The 24,906-nt window shown below is 42.4% G+C and overlaps 1 pseudogene; it reads right to left on the reverse strand.

Moving 5' to 3' along the window:
• Positions 1 to 1,122: 1,122 nt before the first annotated feature.
• Positions 1,123 to 24,906, reverse strand: LOC139421703 (carbohydrate sulfotransferase 12-like; annotated as a pseudogene).

A 24,906-nucleotide genomic window follows, 5' to 3' on the forward strand; every position in this document is an offset into this window, starting at 1 on the left:
ATGGATGGGAGAATGAGTGGCTGGTGTTGTACTGTTTTTGTTGTTATATCTGAAAATCTATATATAAAGTTAATTTAAAAATAATAATAAATAAGAACAGAGTAACAGCAGCATATGATGAGGGTAAAAGTGTGTGTATGTTTGTGTGTGTTGGATTAAGGGATGGACCCAATCATCACCAGTCTAACACCAAAGGATCCATATGTGGCAACTGGCCTTAACAAGTCAGGGTTAGGGGTCAGGGTGATAACACAGCAGCAGACTTGGTTCATGCCTTAGTTTATATTTCTGATGAAATATACATCATTCTGAAATCCAATAAAACTAGAATACTGAAATCAAGACATAGACCCACATCAGAATAATGTTAGTCATTCTGTATAGAAGAGAAGATTCTGCTCTGAGGGATTCTAGAACAACATGCTGATTCTGCTCTGAGGGGTTCTAGAACAACATGATGATTTTGCTCTGAGGGATTCTAGAACAACATGATGATTCTGCTCTGAGGGATTCTAGAACAACATGATTATTCTGCTCTAAGGGATTCTAGAACAATCCTGTTGATGTACTGTCAGATGGAAACACTCTAACCCAACATGTAGATTCTACTCTGTGAATGACGAGGTTTGTGGCACAGATCATTATCATGAAATATTGTGCACACCCCTATACAACCCTATTACATAGCATCAGCAAGGTACATAAAACACTGACACCATCCCTTTAAGCCCGATAGATAGGTCATCCCTTTAAGACCTCAAATATACAGATGTTCTGTATATTTAAAAAATGAGTTTAAAAAAATTATTATTTACAAAAATACTTTGCTGTGTAAACTTTTTATTTTCATTCCAACCAAAGGCCCTAACCCTCTAACCCCGTCTAACTCTCTGTCTAACTCTAACCCTCTAACGCCCTGTCTAACTCGAACCCTCTAACCCTGTCTAACTCTAACCCTAACCTCCTGTTTAACCCTGCCCCCTATCTAACCTTAACCTCCTGTCTAACCCTAACCTCCTGTCTAACCCTAACCTCCTGTCTAACCCTAACCCCGTCTAACCCTAACCCCGTCTAACCCCAACCTCCTGTCTAACCCCAACCTCCTGTCTAACCCCAACCTCCTGTCTAACCCCAACCTCCTGTCTAACCCCAACCTCCTGTCTAACCCCAGCCCCCTGTCTAACCCTAACCTCCTGTCTAACCCTAACCTCCTGTCTAACCCTAACCTCCTGTCTAACCCTAACCTCCTGTCTAACCCTGTCTTCCTCTTTTTATCCGGTAGCATGTTGTAACATGTTTCCCCATGCTTCCAGTAGTAGCACACCCATTGGGTTTGTTTCAGAAAATCATTCCCTTCAACATAACCCTACAACTCCTCAGGTCCTGATGGCTTCCTTATAGAAGGGTGATAATGTTGGCATCGGTCACTGTGAAACAAGGCATTTCCTTTCCACATTAAAACATAAAACACAAAAAAATCCCTTTCATGCTTAACTTTAACGCTGGAAAATAAGTGAACATTAAAAACAACTAGAAAACAACGAATTCCCAAACAGTCCAACTCCTCATAGGATGATCAGTAGTGACCAGGGTTCCATCAGGGTTCCATGATGACATGACAGACACCAGGGTTCCATGATGACATGACAGACACCAAGGTTCCATGATGACATGACAGACACCAGGGTTCCATGATGACATCAAAGCCACCAGGGTTCCAGCAGTCAGGAGTCCAAGTCTTCTCCAAAGGAAGTTGAACCTAACTCTAACTTTCCTCTGTTCTCCTGCTGAGTCCAGAACAGGAGCAGAAGATGCAGCACTCTGGTCTGGCTGGTCTTAGAAAATAATGTACAACCTGGAACCATAAAGGATTCTTCGATTTTCCCCATAGGAGAACCCACTGACAATAGCTATTTTTGGTTCCAAGTAGAACGGTTTAATTAATTCAAGGTTCTACGTGGAACAGTTTCATCACTAAAAGGTTCTAAGTAGAAACTGTTTCACCACCAAAAAGTTATACCTGGGACCAAAAAGGGTTCTCCTATGGGGACAAGAAAAGAGCCCTTTTAGAAAAGCCATTTTTTCTGAGTGTAGTTGTAGTCAGTCAGTCTAGCAGGGAGTCTGGTCTGGAGTAGCCAAACAGTCTGAAGTCTGGTTCATACAGCCTGTAGAGACTCCTCCTGGCCACTAGGGGCACCCTGCTGAACCAGTCCTCCTGCCAGCTGCTGGCCGTGTGGTTCCTGTGAGAGGGGGGGAAGTCAACCACGTTGTCCACCTTCAAAACCCTCAGCAGCTGTTCAGCATCCTCCTCAACCGTCTCCAGCTGACCCACAAAGTCATACTGGGAGGGGGCAGGGGAGAGAGGGGGAGAGAGAGAGAAAGTTAACCCAAACAAATTGACTAGCACGCACCAGCATCAGTCTGTGTTGTCTGTTTTCTTCTTTGTTAACAGTATCCCTTTCCGTCTCATAGTGAGAGAATGAACAGCAAACCTGGTTTCAAGAAACAGATAATGCAACGGCTCTCCCCTATTGGACCTAGATAGTGTGTGTGTGTGTATGTATTGATATGTAGGCTGTGTGTGCCATTTTTAAATGTATGTAGTTCTGTCCTTGAGCTGTTCTTGTCTATCAATGTTCTGTATCATGTTCTGTGTTCTGTGCTCTGTGTTCTGTGCTGTGCTGTGTGTTCTGTGCTGTGTGTTCTGTGCTCTGTGCTGTGTGCTGTGTGCTCTGTGCTGTGTGCTGTGTGCTCTGTGCTCTGTGCTCTGTGCTGTGTGCTCTGTGCTCTGTGTGGACCCCAGGAAGAGTAGCTGCTGCTTTTGCAACATCATTTGCCTCATCAATCTACACACAATAACCCATAATGACAAAGGGGATACTGGTTTTTACAAATAAAATACCAATATTTACCCTCAGTAGACAGGGGTCATTTTCATAGAAATACAATTTGTTTTGTTGACATGTCCAAAATTGATATCTTTGAACATGTCTGTAACATTTGATTTGCCCCAAGACACAGTTTTGGAAATCCCTACAATTGCAGAGTTGCCTGAGTACCAACCCAATTGAAAGGTTGCTGCTTAAACAAAACAATAGAAAAGGCTCGACTTCCCTTATATTCTTGTCTACTAGATGAAATGGCTGACCCATTGGCAAAGGTGAAAAAACAATGGGAAGCAGATTTACACAGTGACATGTCCTCTGATGAATGGTCCTTATGACTGAACATGTTCAATACAACCTAGAAAGAAATGGGTAACACATTTATACAAGCTTGTTGAATGGCTGTTGGAGATGCAGCTGAGCCACAGGATCAATCAGTCCTATCTTAAGGACCCGTCCCTCTACTGCACTGGTAGAATAGTAGAATCCATGTTATTTGTAAAGTAGTGGGAACTGATGTTTGCTGGTCTGATAAATGCAGAACTCTTCTTTCACAAGAAGGTGGATCTTGTTGGCCCTTACTTCTGCCAAAATACTTATTCTTAGACATTGGATAATAATCTAGTATTTTCATATATTACCTGTATTTGACAGGGGTGGCATAGCCGGTAGACCTGTCTCCAGTGCTCGTTGAAGGGGGCGTCGCTCTCCGTCTTGGGGTCCAGTAGGTATTGGACGAACTCTGAGAAGGAGGGGCGGATTCTCGCAGGAAACGCGTCGCCCACTGCCGCGGGAGGTTCAGAGTGGTTACCATAGCGACGGAGCATGAGCAGAGCGAATCGGCGGTAGAATTCCTCGTTGGGCTGCTCAAACTTGTTCCGATACGCTGAGATGAGGCGGACGAACGGATCTCTGACGAACAGGAACTTAGTGTACTTCTGGAGCTTCACCTTGACAATAAACAAAACCACCTTTATTAAAACCACCTTCAAAACAAATACACAGTGCATTTGGAAAGAATTCACATTTTGTTACGTTGCAGCCTTATTTTAAAAATGGATTCAATATGTTTTCCCCCCTCAATCTACACACAATACCCCATAATGACATCACAATACCCCATAATGACATCACAATACCCCATAATGACACCACAATACCCCATAATGACATCACAATACCCCATAATGACATCACAATACCCCATAATGACATCACAATACTCCATAATGACATCACAATACCCCATAATGACAAAGGTACAAGTTGATACAGGTTTTTAGAAATGTTTTAAAATGTATTACAAATAAAAACAGATATACCTTATTTATAATAAGTATTCAGACCCTTCGCTATGAGACTTGAAATTGAGCTCAGGTGAATCCTGTTTCCATTGGTCATCCTTGAGATGTTTCTACAACTTTATTGGAGTCCACCTGTGATAAATTCAATTGATTGGACAGGATTTGGAAAGGCGCACACCTGTTTATATAAGGTCCCACAGTGTATGTCAGAGCAGAAACCAAGCCATGAGGTTGAAGGAATTGTCCGTAGAGCTCCGAGACAGGATAGTCTTGAGGCACAGATCTGGGGAAGGGAACCAAAACATTTCTGCCGTATTGATGGTCCCCAAGAACACAGTGTCCTCCATCATTCTGAAATGGAAGAAGTTTGGAACCACCAAGACTCTTCCTGGAACTGGCCGCCCGGCCAAACTGAGCAATCGGGGAAGAAGGGCCTTGGTCAAAGAGGTGACCAAGAACCCGATGGTCACTCTGAAAGAACTCCAGAGTTCGTCTGTGGAGATGGGAGAACCTTCCAGAAGGACAACCATCTCTGCAGCACTCCACCAATCAGGCCTTTATGATAGAGTGGCCAGACGGAAGCCACTTCTCATTAAAAGGCACATGACAGCCCACTTGGAGTTTGCCAAAAGGCACCTAAAGACTCTCCGACCATGAGAAACAAGATTCTCTGATGAATCCAAGATTGAACTTTTTGGCCTGAATGCCAAGCGTCACATCTGGAGGCACCATCCCTACAGTGAAGCACGGTGGTGGCAGCATCCTGCTGTGGGGATGTTTGTCAGCGGCAGGGACTGGGAGACTAGTCAGGATCGAGGGAAAGATGAACGGTGCAAAGTACAGAGAAATCCTTGATGAAAACCTGCTCCAGAGCGCTCAGGACTTCGGACTGGGGTGAAGGTTCACCTTCCATCTCTGGAGAGACCTGAAAACAGCTGTGCAGCAACGCTCCCCATCCAACCTGACAGAGCTTGAGAGGATCTGCAGAGAAGAATGGGAGAAACTCTCCAAATACAGGTGTGCCAAGGTTGTAGCATCATACCCAGGAAGACTCTACGATGTAATCGCTGCCAAAGGTGCTTCAACAAACTACTAAGTAAAGGGTCTGGAAACTTATTTAAATGACATTGAAGTTTTATTTTTAATATATTTGCACACATTTCTAAAACTGTTTTTTGCTTTGTCATTATGGGGTATTGTGATGTCATTATGGGGTATTGTGATGTCATTATGGGATATTGTGATGTCATTATGGGATATTGTGTATAGATTGATGAGGGGGAAAAAACAATTGAATCAATTTTAGAATAAGGCTGTAACGTAACAAAATGTGGAAAAAGGGGTCTGAATACTTTCCAAATGCACTGAATACATCACTTTCAGCTTTATATAATAAATTAAACCAAATGTGCCAGCTGTGAACTGACCACCATCAGGGTGCATGTCAGCTGTTAACTGACCACCATCAGGGTTCATGTCAGCTGTTAACTGACCTTCATCAGGGTTCGTGTCAGCTGTTAACTGACCACCACCAGGGTTCGTGTCAGCTGTTAACTGACCACCATCAGGGTTAGTGTCAGCTGTTAACTGACCACCATCAGGGTTCATGTCAGCTGTTAACCGACCACCATCAGGGTTCATGTCAGCTGTTAACTGACCACCATCAGGGTTCATGTCAGCTGTTAACTGACCACCATCAGGGTTCATGTTAGAGGTAAGAGATTAGAAGTGAACTGACCTTCATCAGGTGTCGTGAGAACTTCCTGACCTTCATCAGTAGCGTTTCCAGAACTTGTTGAAGGTGAAGTGGAGGCTGCTGTTGTGGACCATCTCCTGAGGAACCGCCAGAGGGTCCCTGTACGGAACTCCCTCCTGGAGCAGACTCTCACTGAGCACGATCATGATCCTCTTCCAGTTACTACACGCCACCTACAGTCAATATAAATATACATACAATATACAGTGGGGCAAAAAGGTTTAGTCAGCCACCAATTGTGCAAGTTCTCCCACTTAAAAAGATGAGAGGCCTGTAATTTTCATCATAGGTACACTATGACAGACAAAATGAGAAAAAAAATCCAGAAAATCACATTGTAATATTTTTATGAATTTATTTGAAAATTATGGTGGAAAATAAGTTTTTGGTCAATAACAAAAGTTTCTCAATACTTTGTTATATACCCTTTGTTGGCAATGACAGAGGTCAAATGTTTTCTGTAAGTCTTCACAAGGTTTTCACACACTGTTGCTGGTATTTTGGCCCATTCCTCCATGCAGATCTCCTCTAGAGCAGTGATGTTTTGGGGCTGTTGCTGGGCAACACAGACTTTCAACTCCCTCCAAAGATTTTCTATGGGGTTGAGATCTGGAGACTGGCTAGGCCACTCCAGGACCTTGAAATGCTTCTTACGAAGCCACTCCTTCATTGCCCGGGCGGTGTGTTTGGGATCATTGTCATGCTGAAAGACCCAGCCACGTTTCATCTTCAATGCCCTTGCTGATGGAAGGAGGTTTTCACTCAAAATCTCACGATACATGGCCCCATTCATTCTTTCCTTTACACGGATCAGTCGTCCTGGTCCCTTTGCAGAAAAACAGCCCCAAAGCATGATGTTTCCACCCCCATGCTTCACAGTAGGTATGGTGTTCTTTGGATGCAACTCAGCATTCTTTGTCCTCCAAACACGACGAGTTTAGTTTTTACCAAAAAGTTATATTTTGGTTTCATCTGACCATATGACATTCTCCCAATCTTCTTCTGGATCATCCAAATGCTCTCTAGCAAACTTCCGACGGGCCTGGACATGTACTGGTTTAAGCAGGGGGACACGTCTGGCACTGCAGGATTTGAGTCCCTGGCGGCGTAGTGTGTTACTGATGGTAGGCTTTGTTACTTTGGTCCCAGCTCTCTGCAAGTCATTCACTAGGTCCCCCTGTGTGGTTCTGGGATCACTGTTCTTGTGATCATTTTGACCCCACGGGGTGAGATCTTGCGTGGAGCCCCAGATCGAGGAAGATTATCAGTGGTCTTGTATGTCTTCCATTTCCTAATAATTGCTCCCACAGTTGATTTCTTCAAACCAAGCTGCTTACCTATTGCAGATTCAGTCTTGTGGACAGGTGTCTTTTATACTGATAACAAGTTCAAACAGGTGCCATTAATACAGGTAACGAGTGGTGGACAGAGGAGCCTCTTAAAGAAGAAGTTACAGGTCTGTGAGAGCCAGAAATCTTGCTAGTTTGTAGGTGAACAAATACTTATTTTCTACCATAATTTGCAAATAAATTCATTAAAACTCCTACAATGTGATTTTCTGGAAAAAAATTTTTCTCATTTTGTCTGTCATAGTTGAAGTATACCTATGATGAAAATTACAGGCCTCTCTCATATTTTTAAGTGGGAGAACTTGCACAATTGGTGGCTGACTAAATACTTTTTTGCCCCACTGTATACAGTACCAGTCAAAAGTTAGGACACACCTATTCATTCAAGGGTTTTCTTTATTTTGACTATTTTCTATATTGTAAAATAATAGTGAAAACATCAAAACTATAAAATAACACATATGGAATCACGTAGTAACCAAACAAGTGTTAAACAAATCAAAATATATTTTCTATTGTAGCCACCCTTTGCATAGCTTTGCACACTCTTGGCATTCTCTCAACCAGCTTCATGAGGATTGCTTTTCCAACCGTATTGAAGGAGTTCCCACATATGCTGAGCACTTGTTGGCTGATTTTCCTTCACTCTGCATTCCAACTCATCCCAAACCATCTCAATCTCAAGAGGTGGGGTGATTGTGGAGGCCAGGTCATCTAATGCATTACTCCATCACTCTCCTTCTTCTAATCCCTACACAGCCAAGTAGGACCCAGCACCACATTGGACAGTAGGTATGGGCTTCTTTTCTGCATCTTTCTTTTAACTCCACTGGTGTGCATGGCCAAAGACCTGGCCAAAGACCTCTACTTTTATGTCATCCTAAAAATGTAAACGCCTGGAGATTGCTAAACGGCATTGGAACTTGGATTGGAACCTGTGCAATGGTCAGATTACATAAAAATAGAGCTCTTTGGCCAAGCACACCAGTGGTGGGTTTGACTCCGAGTGGCACAGCGGTCTGAGGCACTGCATCTCAGTGCTGAGACCCTGACCTGTTCACCTGACGTGCTACCTTGTCCGGACTTTATTTATTTATTTGTTTAACTCTCTCTCTCTACCGCACCTGCTGTCTCTAACTCTGAATGCTCGGCTATGAAAAGCCAACTGACATTTACTCCTGAGGTGCTGACCTGTTAAACCCTCTATCAATCAATCAAATGTATTCATAAAGCCCTTCATACATCAGCCGATATCACAAGGTGCTATACAGAAACCCAGCCTAAAACCCCAAACAGCAAGCAATGCAGATGTAGAAGCACGGTGGCTAGGAAAAACTCCCTAGAAAGGCCAGAACCTAGGAAGTGTTATATAAATATTCATACACATAGCTCATATAAACAAAGACATTCCGTCGTAAGAACACATACACCCAGCCATAAGACTGACCCCCTCTTCCTTATATAAACACACATCTCATCTCCCTCTAACTGGCCGGTCCCAAGAGCAAAGAACTTTTGCTGTGCACCAATGGGGCCCGCTCTGGCTAGAGCAAGGCCCGCCTCCAACCCTCCGACCAGTCAAGAAGACCGAAACGACAAGACTCCACCTACTTTATTCTATGTATAAAAATGTATGTAACCATTGTATAGGCCTCTTTTTCACCTGGCTCCTTGCCGAGTTATGTGAACTAGGTCCGTGCACGTAAAACTGCGGGACAAGATATCCCTGACTCATTAAAACTGTCTTTCGTTACAACTGAAATCCACTCTGTCCAGCGTCCGTGATTTGGTCTCAACTCTCCAGTATTTGAACACTAACAGAATTGGTAGCAGAGTTTGGTTGTTCTCGAATTCGATCTATTATAAGTTAGTGTGAGAGGACGAGACTGATCACGGCTAAAAAATCAGACGGAAGAGTGACTTCCCCAGCCATTCATCTTGCCTCAGGAAATCTGATCGGAGCGCTCTATATAAAGGTGAGCAGAGCCCGTTATATCGAAATCTGCATATTGTATTATAGCCTAAACCAAATTTTGATCAGAAAGTACTGGGCGTGAGTATGAATCGGTGCCCAAATTTTTTACATAAGAACCTAAGACATTGATCGGGGAGATCTTGTTTTGCTCGTTTTTATTTTTTATTTGTATTTTTATTTTTTATCAATTGGCCTATTATTAGAAGTGTAGTATGCACGTAAAAGTTCCTATTGAATAAGTTCTAAACTGTTTAATTGGTTGTGTTTAGAGATTTAGTTAATTAATAGATCGACTGAATCTGCATGTAAAAGTTCCTATTAAATAAGTGCTTACTGTTTAATTGGTTTTGTGTAGAAGTGTAGTATGCACGTAAAAGTTCCTATTGAATAAGTTCTAAACTGTTTAATTGGTTGTGTTTAGAGATTTAGTTAATTAATAGATCGACTGAATCTGCATGTAAAAGATCCTATTGAATGAGTTGTAAACTGTTTAATTGGTTATGTTAGAGGTGTAGTCGAATAGATATAGGATATGTAAGTTTGGCCTTCCACTAGACAGAGATCGGGAATGATGTGGCTATTGCACATCAAACAATAAACATAAGATGAACCAGAGTTGACATTCCATGATTTGGAGATGGGGGAAATTAAATTGAAAGAAACGTTTGTCGCGGAGTAGGTTGGGATACGTAACTGGGCTATTAGGCACACGTGCTGAAAGACAAAGCCACCTTAGTATCGAATGGCCGTGCAACTTTGACAGCAGCCGGGCTGGAATACTGATTTTCGTTTTTTTTTCATTCCTGTTGATATTGCCTAAAGTTTAAAATTATTCTGACAATTGCTATAGAATCGCTGGAATTTACTGATATAAGTTCATAAAGGAACTTACTGAATTGTTTCTAGAAAGTATTTAAATAAGCCGCCGAGCTTAGTACAGACTTTGTTTTACAGACGCCAAAAGCTACACACTGATTTTGGGGTTTTTCTATTCTATCCATATTTCCTAAATATATAGAATTATTCTGACAATTGCTATAGAATCGCTCGAATTTACTGATATAAGTTCATAAAGGAATTTACTGAATTGTTTACAGAAAGTATTTAAATAATTCACTGAACAACTCTTAGTTGTCTAGAAATTCTATCTATATTTCCTAAAGAGCTAGAATTACTCTGAAAATTGTTATAGAACCGCATATATTCACTGATATATTGTTCCAAAAGGAAATCGCAGAATCATTTATAGAAAATACCTAAACGAATCGCTGAACAAATTCAAATAAAATACCGGTGAAATACACACGTGGCGGGCGTCACATACTGATAACCCCCTTTGTCTCGACCAGGGACAGGCTAAGCATACAACGATAGAAATAAACACCACATAGTAAGGATTGAATATACCTAAATAACACATTATACACATTATCAGACGACTTAGATAAAATGTCTGCAGCCATCACGCCCAAACAAATGATTGCAGTAGAAACTCAAGACCAAGGGGAGCAGCCAGATAACACTCAGATCGTGGCACAGACTGTCTCTCAGATGATCCAACAGCAGGCAGCCCCACCACCCCATTACCCTCCCCCACAGCGGTATATCCTGCAACAGCAACGGGCTCAACGAGGCCCCTACACTGGACCATACAGAGGGGGAAACTACCAGTGGTATAACTGCGGAATTCCCGGTCACTATGCCAGATATTGCACGAAACCACTCTCCCCGCAGCAACAGCAATGGAGAGAAAGAGGAAGAGGATGTGGAGGGGCACCAGGAAGAGGAAGAGGACCCTCTCCTAGACACATGCAGCAGGAGCAGCAAGATTACAACCAACCCTCCCACTTCAACACCTGATCACCCAGTAAGAATGATGAGGATGCCACTCCTGCCGATGACCACACTGTCTGAAGCCCAAGAAGTGTACTGGCTAAAATGCCTACCCACAGGGCCTGCCACCCCTCACATCCAGTTTAAGTTCAACCAACTGAAAGCTCAAATCTACACTCTGCACCCATATAAGACTCCCCAAGCTGAGATCCATTGCACACTCAATGCAACAGAAACTGATGACTGCCTCTACACTGCAGACTGGGACGAAGACATGATGCACCTGACCCCACCTATCAGGTGTTGTACCATTGGGTGTGGCCCAGAGGGGGTGGCAGCACCGGTCATCCTACGATCAAGGAACCTCCATGCACCCCTGGCCTGGACGGCTGAAGCATCAACAGCCATAGCATTCCTGATAACAGATCTATCAGCGGCAGCAGCTCTGACTGCACCTGACTACAAGAACAAGTTCCATTTGGATGTTTCTGAAAGGGAAGGATTCACCTCATCCGTCCTATTCCAGAAACAAGAGGGGGAGAGAAGGGTCTTGATGTACTACTCTTCAAACTTGACCACATTGAGGTAGGACAGTCAACATGCTCCAGATACGTTGCTGCAGTAGCAAAAGCTATTGAAAAAACAGCTCACCTCGTGATGGCACCCTTCAATCAGCCATCATCCCTCAACCAGCATCGGCCAAATTAGCTGAAATCATCGGATTGACGCAGGTCCTCATCAGAGGAAAAGGAAAGACTGGATATCTATACAGACTCAGCCCATGCCCATGAAGCAGGCCACACTGATGGACCCAGAACTTTTATGAGAAACACATGGCCCCACACACGAAGGCAAACTAAAGACCCTCCAAAAAGGCCTCGCACATCTGGTGGCACCCTCACATAAAAAATATGACTGACTTATTTTATGACGATTATTTATTTTGTGACGAATGCAATGGTTGTGACAGACACAACCCAAAGAAACCATATCAAACACCAATGGGCTCATACGTAATACCTAATGCATGTTTTCAGGATATTAGGATAGACTACACCGACATGGGCCCCGAAAATTTATCTAAAGGCAAACTCTATCTCCTAGTCATAGTAGATAGGTTCTCCAAATGGGTAGAGGCAATACTAACAAAAGGGGAGGATGCTAGGTCAGTCTTTTAAGTGGCTACAAACCAATCTAATACCCAGGTATGGCATCCCAAGACAAATCAAATTTGACAAATGGCTCACATTTAACAAACACCTGAGACAGGTGGAAGAAAGATTTGGCATAACCCACAGATTTGGATCTGTGTACAGGCCCCAATCCCAAAATCTGGTGGAACGTCAAACCAAAAGCTAAGATAGCTTTGGGATAATGACTGGTAGAGTCATGCATGGTCCACCAAGGGAGGGAGGTCATATGCCCGCCCTTGATGTACAACAAATTGTAATGTCTAATTATGTGAAAAAACTGACGGTTCTCTCTGCAGCACTCTCTACCCAGGTTCACAAGGTCCAGGAGGGGGAGCTGCCGGGGGACACGCCACTACTGAAGGTAAAGGTTGGTGACGGGTTGAGGGTTACAGTCCACAAGAGAAAGTGGCTGGAACCCAGGTGGACTGGACCGTACGAAGTGAAGGAGGTTACTTCACACTCAGTCCAGGTCAAAGGTAAATCAGGCAACACCTTGGCACCGCCTTACACATTGCACCCCAGCCCCAATTCCTTCTAGAACACTGACTGAAGTCAGAGCTGATTTGAGCGGCCTAAATTCGATTCCAAATGAAGACACTCCTTCCTCAGGTGATGCGGCATCAAACTCCGCCTCCCCTGAGAAGGGAACCTTGCCCAGTTAGAGGGAAATTTCTCCCTCTCTGGGTGAGGCTGGGGATATCTGGTCCCTTATTTGTGATATTCCTACTGATATTTGGAGTAACCCTAGGACTTTCACATGGTTAATTGAACAACTATTTCACCCTGCCACATCGCATACACCAACCCCTACACATGTCCCTAACTCCTTTCCTGATATCACTCCCTCCAATCACTCCCGTCCCAAACGTAGCACTACACCTACAGACCCACCATGCAAACCAGACAAGGTTAGGAGCACCACCTTATGTATACCCACGATTGCAACCGCCACCTTTCTGCTATAGTTTTCACGTCTAATAGACGTGAAGAGGGGGATTTGTTATATAAATATTCATACACATAGCTCATATAAACAAAGACATTCCGTCGTAAGAACACATACACCCAGCCATAAGACTGACCCCCTCTTCCTTATATAAACACACATCTCATCTCCCTCTAACTGGCCGGTCCCAAGAGCAAAGAACTTTTGCTGTGCACCAATGGGGCCCGCTCTGGCTAGAGCAAGGCCCGCCTCCAACCCTCCGACCAGTCAAGAAGACCGAAACGACAAGACTCCACCTACTTTATTCTATGTATAAAAATGTATGTAACCATTGTATAGGCCTCTTTTTCACCTGGCTCCTTGCCGAGTTATGTGAACTAGGTCCGTGCACGTAAAACTGCGGGACAAGATATCCCTGACTCATTAAAACTGTCTTTCGTTACAACTGAAATCCACTCTGTCCAGCGTCCGTGATTTGGTCTCAACTCTCCAGTATTTGAACACTAACAGAAGAAACCTAGAGAGGAACCAGGCTGTGAGGGGTGTTCAGTCCTCTTCTGGCTGTGACGGGTGAAGATTATGGCCAAGGTGTCCAAGATGTTCAAACGTTCATAGATGACCAGCAGGGTCAATTAATAATAATCAGGGGGTGCAACAGGTCAGCACCTCAGGAGCTAACCACTGTGATGATTATTATTATTTGACCCTGCTGGTCATTATGAACATTTGAACAACTTGGCCATGTACTGTTATAATCTCCACGCAGCACAGCCAGAAGAGGACTGGCCACCCCTCACAGCCTGGTTCCTCTCTAGGTTTCTTCCTAGGTTCTGGCCTTTCTTGGGAGTTTTTCCTAGCCACCGTGCTTCTACATCTGCATTGCTTGCTGTTTGGGGTTTTAGGCTGGTGTAAAAATGGCTTCATGAACATATTTGATTTGATTAGAGGCATCACTACAGGTTCGAATCCAGGCTGTATCACAACCGGCCGTGATTGGGAGTCCCATAGGGCGGCGCACAATTGGCACAGCGTCGTCCGGGTTTGGCCATCATTGTAAATAGGTCAGTTAATAATTTGTTCTGAACTGACTTGCCTGGTTAAATAAAGGTTAAATAAAACAATATGAGCCCGTGGCCGTTTGTGTGTGTGTGTGTGTGTACCTTGGGGACATAGCAGTATATGATACCGTGGCGGTCGTCGACGATCAGGTGATCCAGCTCCCTGTTGGGGATGTCGTCAAACGAACGGTTCTTTCCCGGAAAAGCCAGGTCATCACCATGGTGACAGAGGTCATGGAGACGCTGCCGCCTTCTCTCCTGAAAAGAGAGAGAGTGGGGAGAGAGCGGAGGGGGGAGAGAGCGAGAGGCATGAAAACAAGAGTGAGAGGTGAGAGAGAGAAACAAATTTGACCCCAATAACTACTGTGGGATATTTGTCAACAGCAACCTTGGGAAAATCCTCTGCATTGAACAAATGTCAAATTGTATTTTTTTACCAAATTACTGTATGATAGACCACGTACTCACCCTGCATACCCTAATTAACAAACAAACTAACTAAAAGAAAGGCAAAGTCTTCTCATGCTTTGTTGATTTCAAAAAATATTTGACTCAATTTGGTATGAGGGCCTGCTATACAAATTGATGGACAGTGGTGTTGGGGAAAAAACATACGACATTATAAAATCTATGTACACAAAAAACAAGTGTGCAGTTAAGATTGGCAAAAAAAACAAATTTCTTTCCACAGGGTTGTGGAGTGAGACAGGGATGCAGCTTGAGCCCCACCCTCTTCAACATATATATCAAGGAATCGGTGAGGGCACTAGAACAGTCTGCAACCGGCCTCACCCTACTAGAATCTGAAGTTAAATGTCTACTGTTTGCTGATGATCTGGTGCTCCTGTCCCCAAACAAGGAGGGCCTACAGCAGCACCAAGATCTTCTGCACAGATTCTGTCAGACCTGGGCCCTGACAGTAAATCTCAGTAAGACAAAAATAATGGTGTTCCAAAAAAGGTCCAGTTACCAGGACCACAAATAAAAATTCCATCTAGACACCGTTGCCCTAGAGCACACAAAAAACTATACATAACTCGGCCAAACATCAGTGCCACAGAGCTGTGATCGATCTGAGAGACAAGGCAAGAAGAGCCTTCTATACCATAAAAAGGAACATACCATTTAAAATCCCAATTAGGATCTGGCTAAAAATACTCGAATCATGTTATAGAACCCATTGCCCTTTATGGTTTTGAGGTATGGGGTCCGCTCACCAACCAAGAATAAACTAAATGAGACAAACACCAAATTGAGACATGCATGCAGAATTCTGCAAAAACATCCTCTGTGTACAAAGTAAAACATGCAGAGTAATGTATGCAGAGCAGAATTAGGCCGATACCTGCTAATTATCAAAATCCAGAAAAGAGCTGTTAAATTCTACAACCACCTAAAAGGAAGCAATTCCCAAACCTTCCATAACAAAGCCATCACCTACAGAGAGATGAATCTGGAGAAGAGTCCCCTAAGCAAGCTGGTTCTGCGACTCTGTTCATAAACACAAACACAAACAGACCCCACTGAGTCCCAGGACAGCAACACAATTAGACCCAATCATGAGAAAACAAAAAGATAATTACTTGAGACATTGGAAAGAATTAACAAAAAAACTGAGCAAACTGGAATGCTATTTGGTCCTAAACAGAGAGCACCGTGGCAGAATACCTGACCACTGTGACTGACACAAACTTAAGGAAAGCTTTGACTATGTACAGACTTAGAGAGCATAGCCTTGCTATTGAGAAAGGACGCCGTAGGCAGACCTGGCTAGCAAGAGAAGACAGGCTATGTGCACACTGCCCACAAAATGAGGTGGAAACTAAGCTGCACTTCCTAACCTCCTGCCCAATGTATGACCATATTAGAGACACATATTTCCCTCAGATTAAACACAGACCTACAAAGAATTAAAAAACAAACCCAATTTTGATAAACTCCCATATTTACTCGGTGAAATACCAGTGCGCCATCACAGCAGCAAGATGTGTGACCTGTTGCCACAAGAAAAGGGAAACCAGTGAAGAACAAACACATTTAAGTTTGATTTATTTTCCCTTTTGCAACTATTTGATAAGACATTTGAAATGTCTTTATTCTTTTTAACTTTTGTGAGTGTAATGTTTTCTGTAAATTTGTATTGTTTATTTCACTTTTGTTTATTATCTACTTCACTTGCTTTGGCAATGTAAACAGATGTTTTCCCATGCCAACAGAGCCCTTACATTGAATTGCATTGAGAGGGAGGGTTAGGATTACCTGTCCTAGTCGTTTCTCGGGGTCGATGGGCGTCAGATGGACTTTCCACTCCCTCCGGGGAACGTACCGCTCCTCAGCGTGCTCTGATTGGTTGGCAGAGTCTGGGGGGGCGGAATCTGTAGGATCATTGGTTCCCTCCAGGAACTGGTTTACGAAGGCATTGATGTCAGAGAGGAAGGAGGGGGTTGGGTGTGTGGGGGAGTGGTGAGGGGCGGGCCGGGGGGAGAGGGGGGGCAGGTAGAGGTGAGAGGCTCCAACGTCGTCCCAGTAGAGAATAATCAACAGGATCATAAAGACTGAACCCAGAACCAGAGAGACACGGAACCACCTCCACTTCCCCATGTTGACACCCTTAACACAAGCAGCAGAGAACATAGACTGTTACACAAACACTGTTACACAAACACACTAGAGGTCGACCCATTAATCGAAATGGCCGATTAATTAGGGCCAAATTTCAAGTTTTCATAACAATCGGGAATCTGCATTTTTGGACGCCGATTATGGCCGATTACATTGCACTCCACGAGGAGACTGCGTGGCAGGCTGACTACCTGTTACACGAGTGCAGCTAGGAGCCAAGGTAAGTTGCTAGCTAGCATTAAACTTATCTTATAAAAAACTATCAATCTTCACAACTACACATGGTTGATGATATTACTAGTTTATCTAGCTTGTCCTGCGTTGTATATAATCGATGCGGTGCCTGTTAATTTAGCATCAAATCACAGCCTACTTTGCCAAACGGGGGATGATTTAACAAGCGAATTCACGAAAAAAGCACTGTCGTTGCACCAATGTGTGCCTAACCATAAACATCAATGCCTTTCTTAAAATCAATACACAAGTATATATTTTTAAACCTGCATATTTTGTTCATATTGCCTGCTAACATGAATTTATATTAACTAGGGAAATTGTGTCACTTCTCTTGCATTCTGTGCAAGCAGAGTCAGGGTAAATGCAGCAATTTGGGCTGCCTGGCTTGTTGCGAACTGTGTGAAGACCATTTCTTCCTAACAAAGACCGTAATTAATTTGACAGAACATAATTATGACATAACATTAAAGGTTGTGCAATGTAACAGCAATATTCAGACTTAGATAAAATACGGAACGGTTCCGTCTTTCACTGAAATAATTAATGTTTTGTTTTCAAAATGATAGTTTCCGGATTTGACCATATTAATGACCTAAGGCTCGTATTTCTGTGTGTTGTTATAATTAAATCTATGATAGAGCAGTCTGACTAAGTGGTGGTAGGCAGCAGCAGGCTCGTAAGCATTCATTCAAACAGCACTTTCCTGCGTTTGCCAGCAGCTCTTCGCAGTGCTTCAAGCATTGAGCTGTTTATGACTTCAAGCCTGTCAACTCCCGAGATTAGGCTGGCAATACTATAGTGCCTATAAGAACATCCAATAGTCAAAGGTATATGAAATACAAATGGTATAGAGAGAAATAGTCCTATAATAACTACAACCTTGTCGTATTGATGGCGCAGCGTGATATGAATACATACTTATTTTAATAAAGAAAGAACACTAAACAAAATAACCGTGACGCTATATAAACCGAGTGCTGACAGGCAACTACACATAGACAATAACTCACAAAACCAAAACGGAAAATGGCAACCTAAATAGGATCCCCAATCAGAGACAACGATAAACAGCTGCCTCTGATTGGGAACGAATTCAGGCCACCATAGACCTACATTTACCTAGACATACCAAAACCCCATAGATGTACAAAAACCCTAGACAAGACAAAAACACACATAGCACCCTCGTCACATTCTGACCTAACCAAAATAATAAAGAAAACAAAGATAACTAAGGTCAGGGTGTAACAAAACCTAAAACTTTTTCCCTGGGAATATTGAAGACTCATGTTAAAAGGAACCACCAGCCTTCATATGTTCTCATGTTCTGAGCAAGGAAGTGAAACGTTAGCTTTCTTACATGGCACATATTGCACTTTTACTTTCTTCTCCAACACTTTGTTTTTGCATTATTTAAACCAAATTGAACATGTTTCATTATTTATTTGAGACTAAATTGATTTTATTGATGTATTATATTAAGTTAGAATAAAAGTGTTCATTCAGTATTGTTGTAATTGTCATTAATACAAATATATATATAAAAATCGTCCGATTAACCGATATCGGCTTTTTTTCGTCCTCCAATAAATCGGTATCGGCGTTGAAAAATCAGAATCGGTCGACCTCTAAAACACACACACTGAATTCAGGACTTGTGAAATTAATAATTTAATTAATTTATCCAAATAGTTTAACCTTCTTTTTGCTGGTCTGGCTTTCAAGTTTGTCTATGAAAATGCCCTTTTTTTATTATCACAATTAAAACCAGAATCATGCTTAATGCACATTCACTAATAATGACTCACTTCACGTAGCAGACATTATAGAAAATTACCAAAGATCTCATAAACAATCTCTCAAGCACAAGCCTAGGTGCTAGTGCAGGGGTGGGCAATTCCAGTCCTCAGGGCCTGATTGGTATCAGTTTTGTCCCAGCTAACACACCTAACTCCAATAATGACCTAATCATGAGAAAAAGTCGCTAACTATAGTGACAAAGTTGCTAAATATAGGGACAAAGTCATTGGAAGGGTCTGAAAAGTTGCTAAATATAGGGACAAAGTAACTAAATATAGCGACAAAGTAACAAAATATAGCGACAAAGTAACAAAATATAGGGACAACGTATCAAAATATAGGGACAAAGTAACTAAATATAGGGACAAGTCATTACAAATAGCGCCAAAGTAACTAAATGTAGGGACAAGTCATTACATATAGCGGCAAAGTAACTAAATATAGCGACAAAGTAACTAAATATAGGGACAAAGTAACTAAATATAGGGACAAAGTCACTGGAAGGGTCTGAGAAGTCACTAAATATAGGAACAAAGTAACTAAATATAGGGACAAAGTAACAAAATATAGGGACAAAGTAACAAAATATAGGGACAAAGTCATTGGAAGGGTCTGAAATGTTGCTAAATATAGGAACAAAGTAACTAAATATAGGGACAAAGTAACTAAATATAGGGACAAAGTCATTGGAAGGGTGTGAAATGTTGCTAAATATAGGAACAAAGTAACTAAATATAGGGACAAAGTAACTAAATATAGGGCACATATTGCACTTTTACTTTCTTCTCCAACACTTTGTTTTTGCATTATTTAAACCAAATTGAACATGTTTCATTATTTATTTGAGACTAAATTGATTTTATTGATGTATTATATTAAGTTAGAATAAAAGTGTTCATTCAGTATTGTTGTAATTGTCATTAATACAAATATATATATAAAAATCGTCCGATTAACCAATATCGGCTTTTTTTCGTCCTCCAATAAATCGGTATCGGCGTTGAAAAATCAGAATCGGTCGACCTCTAAAACACACACACTGAATTCAGGACTTGTGAAATTAATAATTTAATTAATTTATCCAAATAGTTTAACCTTCTTTTTGCTGGTCTGGCTTTCAAGTTTGTCTATGAAAATGCCCTTTTTTTATTATCACAATTAAAACCAGAATCATGCTTAATGCACATTCACTAATAATGACTCACTTCACGTAGCAGACATTATAGAAAATTACCAAAGATCTCATAAACAATCTCTCAAGCACAAGCCTAGGTGCTAGTGCAGGGGTGGGCAATTCCAGTCCTCAGGGCCTGATTGGTATCAGTTTTGTCCCAGCTAACACACCTAACTCCAATAATGACCTAATCATGAGAAAAAGTCGCTAACTATAGTGACAAAGTTGCTAAATATAGGGACAAAGTCATTGGAAGGGTCTGAAAAGTTGCTAAATATAGGGACAAAGTAACTAAATATAGCGACAAAGTAACAAAATATAGCGACAAAGTAACAAAATATAGGGACAACGTATCAAAATATAGGGACAAAGTAACTAAATATAGGGACAAGTCATTACAAATAGCGCCAAAGTAACTAAATGTAGGGACAAGTCATTACATATAGCGGCAAAGTAACTAAATATAGCGACAAAGTAACTAAATATAGGGACAAAGTAACTAAATATAGGGACAAAGTCACTGGAAGGGTCTGAGAAGTCACTAAATATAGGAACAAAGTAACTAAATATAGGGACAAAGTAACTAAATATAGGGACAAAGTCATTGGAAGGGTGTGAAATGTTGCTAAATATAGGAACAAAGTAACTAAATATAGGGACAAAGTAACTAAATATAGGGACAAGTCATTACATTAGCAGCACTGGTAAGAATTGTTAGTGCCAGTTGCTATCAAACGGAGCACAGCCATTGGTTCCCCAACATTCTGGGCAGTGCTTAGCGAAAGGTCAGCTGAATGTAAAATAGGCCTACAGTATCAGTTCAAATGAACTGTCTGGGAAAGGAGATGGTGTGATCACTTTGGCCGCTCATGATAACATTGTTGCACTGATGCATTGCAAATAGTTGCACAGGACAGACAGAGAGATGAGCACAGTGTAAAAGAAGACCCAAAAGAATTGACAGCATTAGAATAATGGAAATCACTTGCAAACCACTGCAGCAACGAGGCAAGCAATGACATGCTGTAAAAGATGCGCAGGATAAACAGCATGTTTCATTAAATCTACTCGAGCAGTCTTTATCAAACCCAGGTATGTGGACCGGCGCCGGTCCATGGAGGAATGCTTGTCGGTCTGCAGAATATTTGTCTTGAATATGTTTGGGGGGTTATTTGGTCCACGGCATATATTTGACTCTTGCCCTAGGACCACTTGCGAAGTATAGCAACACCAAATACACACACACACAAGCTAGCCCTGCTCCACAGTCTGCATGCTCTCTGGCCGTGTCTAGACTTGACAGTTCATGCAGCTTTTGTATTCTGATCATTGAATTCCGACACGTCATGGATCTGCACCTACATTTAAATGTGTCTACTTTGTCCACATTGTGTCCAGATTCCCTTGACTGAAATGCCAGTATGCATTCTGCAAACAGTGGAACAGGCTAAATCTGATAATAACACGACAACCTGATAGCAGTTGCCCACTATCCAGCTAACTTATGTAGCTAGACAGCCAGCTAGCAAAGCTAAAGAGACACGCTAGGAATGGATTTCCTCCAACGTTTAATGGAAAAAGGTGCCTCGCTCCCAAAACACGTTTTCTGGAGATTTGTGGGTGAAGTACTGATAACGTCTCCCACTGTATGTGCTTTCGGCAGCCTGATAGTCCAGACTGAGGAGAAATCCGCACATAATGCATCCCTGACCACCTCCCGGAGTGGTCACCCAGATATGAACACAATCAGACTTTTGTGCATCTAGACTTGTCTTTTCAATGCGATCTTCGTATTCTGTTAGCAGAAGTCGCATGTAAGTGTCAAGCGTAGACACCCAGCCTCTTTCTCCCTGGATTTGTTTCAAAGGAAAGCTGCCTACCAAAACCGGTCTGTGTGATATGTCAGACCTGCCTCAGCAACAATGCTATGAAGCCATAAAACATTTGCTGACATTTAGAAACAAAGCATCAACATCTCAAGGATAACATAGAGCTACAGAGCTACTATTTTTATTTCTTAACTGGTTATTGAAGCGCTCTTCCCATTCTCCATTCAAGTGCTTAGGTAATGGTAAGTAGGCTTCAGCGTGTCACACACCACTGCAATGAGCTGGAGGCAGAATGCATTTTAAAAACATACTTAATTGTGTGAAACCTTAACGTTTTACTTCAAATTATGAGGCACTTTGCTTCAAAGTAGCCGAGCCAAAATCCATTTCTATAAATGTGGAGGCATTTATTTTATGGCGGCAGGTGAGTGGAGCTGAGTCCAGCTGAGTGGATAAGAGCATTGGGCCAGTAACCGAAAGGTTGCTGGTTTGAATCCCCGAGCCAACTAGGTGAAAAACCTATGGATGTGCCCTTGAGCAAGGAACTTAACACTAATTGCTCTGGAAAAGAGCATCTGCTAAATGACTAAAATGTAAAAAAAATAAAAATAAAGATTTCCATATGACATTGAAACCAGTAACCTATTTCTCTCGTGTTTTATTAGTTTTCAAATACATTTGCTTTAATTTTACAGTAGCCAAAGGCACAATCCTAGTCATATTAGCATCCCATGCTAGTTGATGATAATCCTGGTCATATTAGCATCCCATGCTAGTTGATGATAATCCTGGTCATATTAGCATCCCATGCTAGTTGATGATAATCCTGGTCATATTAGCATCCCATGCTAGTTGATGATAATCCTGGTCATATTAGCATCCCATGCTAGTTGATGATAATCCTAGTCATATTAGCAATCTTCAAAGTGCATCGGAATTTGGTAAGAAGGACTTCATTGCATCCTGTAGTTGCATGTTCTGCCAAAATGAATTACCATAATGTAAATGTAATTCTGTCATTCTGAGCACTGTGGGTGAATTACCATAATGTAAACATTCTGAGCACTGTGGGTGAATTACCATAATGTAAATGTAATTCTGTCATTCTGAGCACTGTGGGTAAATTACCATAATGTAAATGTAATTCTGTCATTCTGAGCACTGTGGGTGAATTACCATAATGTAAACATTCTGAGCACTGTGGGTGAATTACCATAATGTAAATGTAATTCTGTCATTCTGAGCACTGTGGGTAAATTACCATAATGTAAATGTAATTCTGTCATTCTGAGCACTGTGGGTGAATTACCATAATGTAAATGTGATTCTGTCATTCTGAGAGCACTGTGGGTGAATTACCATAATGTAAATGTAATTCTGTCATTCTGAGCACTGTGGGTGAACTACCATAATGTAAATGTGATTCTGTGGGTGGATGCCATAATCAGATTACCAACCAATGCATATGGGTCCAGAGACACATTTTCCTAACGGAAACCCTGGTACGTACGCACACGCACACTAAGGACCTATAACCTATTACTACTAATAATAAAGGTTATGTGGCTGTCATTCCAATTATTATTATTTTTATCGATGTTTTACTAGTGATATTCTTCCTACTGTTCTTGCTATTGCAGTTGTTGTTGTTGCATCTGCCCCTCTCAGATAAAAATATAGTAATTACTATTCCATCTCTTCTGAAGTGTTCTCTGTGTTAAAACACAGAGCTTCACAGTTATTTTCCAACCATTCTAAATATGGAACTCTGCAGCTATAGTGTGTCACTTCCTCTTCCTGTAGAGATGTACACACACAATTCTGTAGTTAGAAGCAGAGGAGAGAAGAGGGAGGGGAGGAGAGGAGAGGAAGACAGGAGAGAGGAGAAGAGGAAGAGAGTGGAGAGATGAGAGGAGGGAGAGGAGGACAGGAGAGAGGGGAGGAGAGATGAGAGGAGGAGAGACAAAAGGAGGAGTGGAGAGGAAAGGAGGAGAGGAGGTTAAAGGGAGGAGAGGAGGGAGAGGAGGGCAGGAGAGGGGAGGGGAGGAGAGATGAGAGATGAGAGGAGGGAGAGGAGGACAAGGGAGAGGAAGGCAGGAGAGATGAGGAGAGATGAGAGGAGGAGAGATGAGGGGAGGAGAGAGGAGGGGAGGAGAGATGAGAGGAGGAGAGATGAGAGGAGGAGAGATGAGGAGAGGTGAGAGGAGGACAGGAGAGGAAAGGACTGGAGAGAGGAGGATAAAGGGAGGAAAGGAGAGTGGGGGAGAGGAGAGAGGGGAGGAGTCTGTATGCTCCAGGAAGAAATAAGACTATTAGTCCGATTCCTTCACTCACTGTTCCACACAACTCGCATAGGAAACATGGGACTGACACACACACACACGTCTCACCTTCAGCTAGATGATATAAGAGCAGATGGGTTAGAGATTATGGTTAGGTTATGGGTTCAGATACACCGTTATTACAGCGGGGTTTAGTCACGTGCAGCAGCAGCAGCCCGGTTGGGTCTCGCGAATACAATGTCGCCTTTCACAGCGCAAGGCGAGGAGCGAACAGAACGGGCTTTACATCAGGAGCTGTTTAGAAACGGATTGAGCTGCGACTGATGAATATACATACTTCTAAGGGTGTGGGTTAGATGCATACACATGTTAGGGAAAGGAGATTCGGGCTGGGATGGAGAGAGGAAGGACAATTATCTGTGACTAGTTGCAGACCAGCGGTCTCTTCTCCTTACTCAGCCCTGTCAGACACCCTGTTTCCCAGCGGAGCGCAGCTCAGTGACACGGAGCTGTATCTCTCTGTACCATGTACTCTAACACTATCTATCATGACGTTAGAGACTCTTTATTACCGGAAACACAACTCACCTCCGCCAGGGTCTCGAGCTCTCCCCGTTCCCGCCGCGTCAGCTGAGATGCGCAAGCAGCTTATTTGTGTCCAGA

This window comes from Oncorhynchus clarkii, chromosome 12 (assembly GCF_045791955.1).
Source record: "Oncorhynchus clarkii lewisi isolate Uvic-CL-2024 chromosome 12, UVic_Ocla_1.0, whole genome shotgun sequence".
Taxonomy (NCBI): domain Eukaryota; kingdom Metazoa; phylum Chordata; class Actinopteri; order Salmoniformes; family Salmonidae; genus Oncorhynchus; species Oncorhynchus clarkii.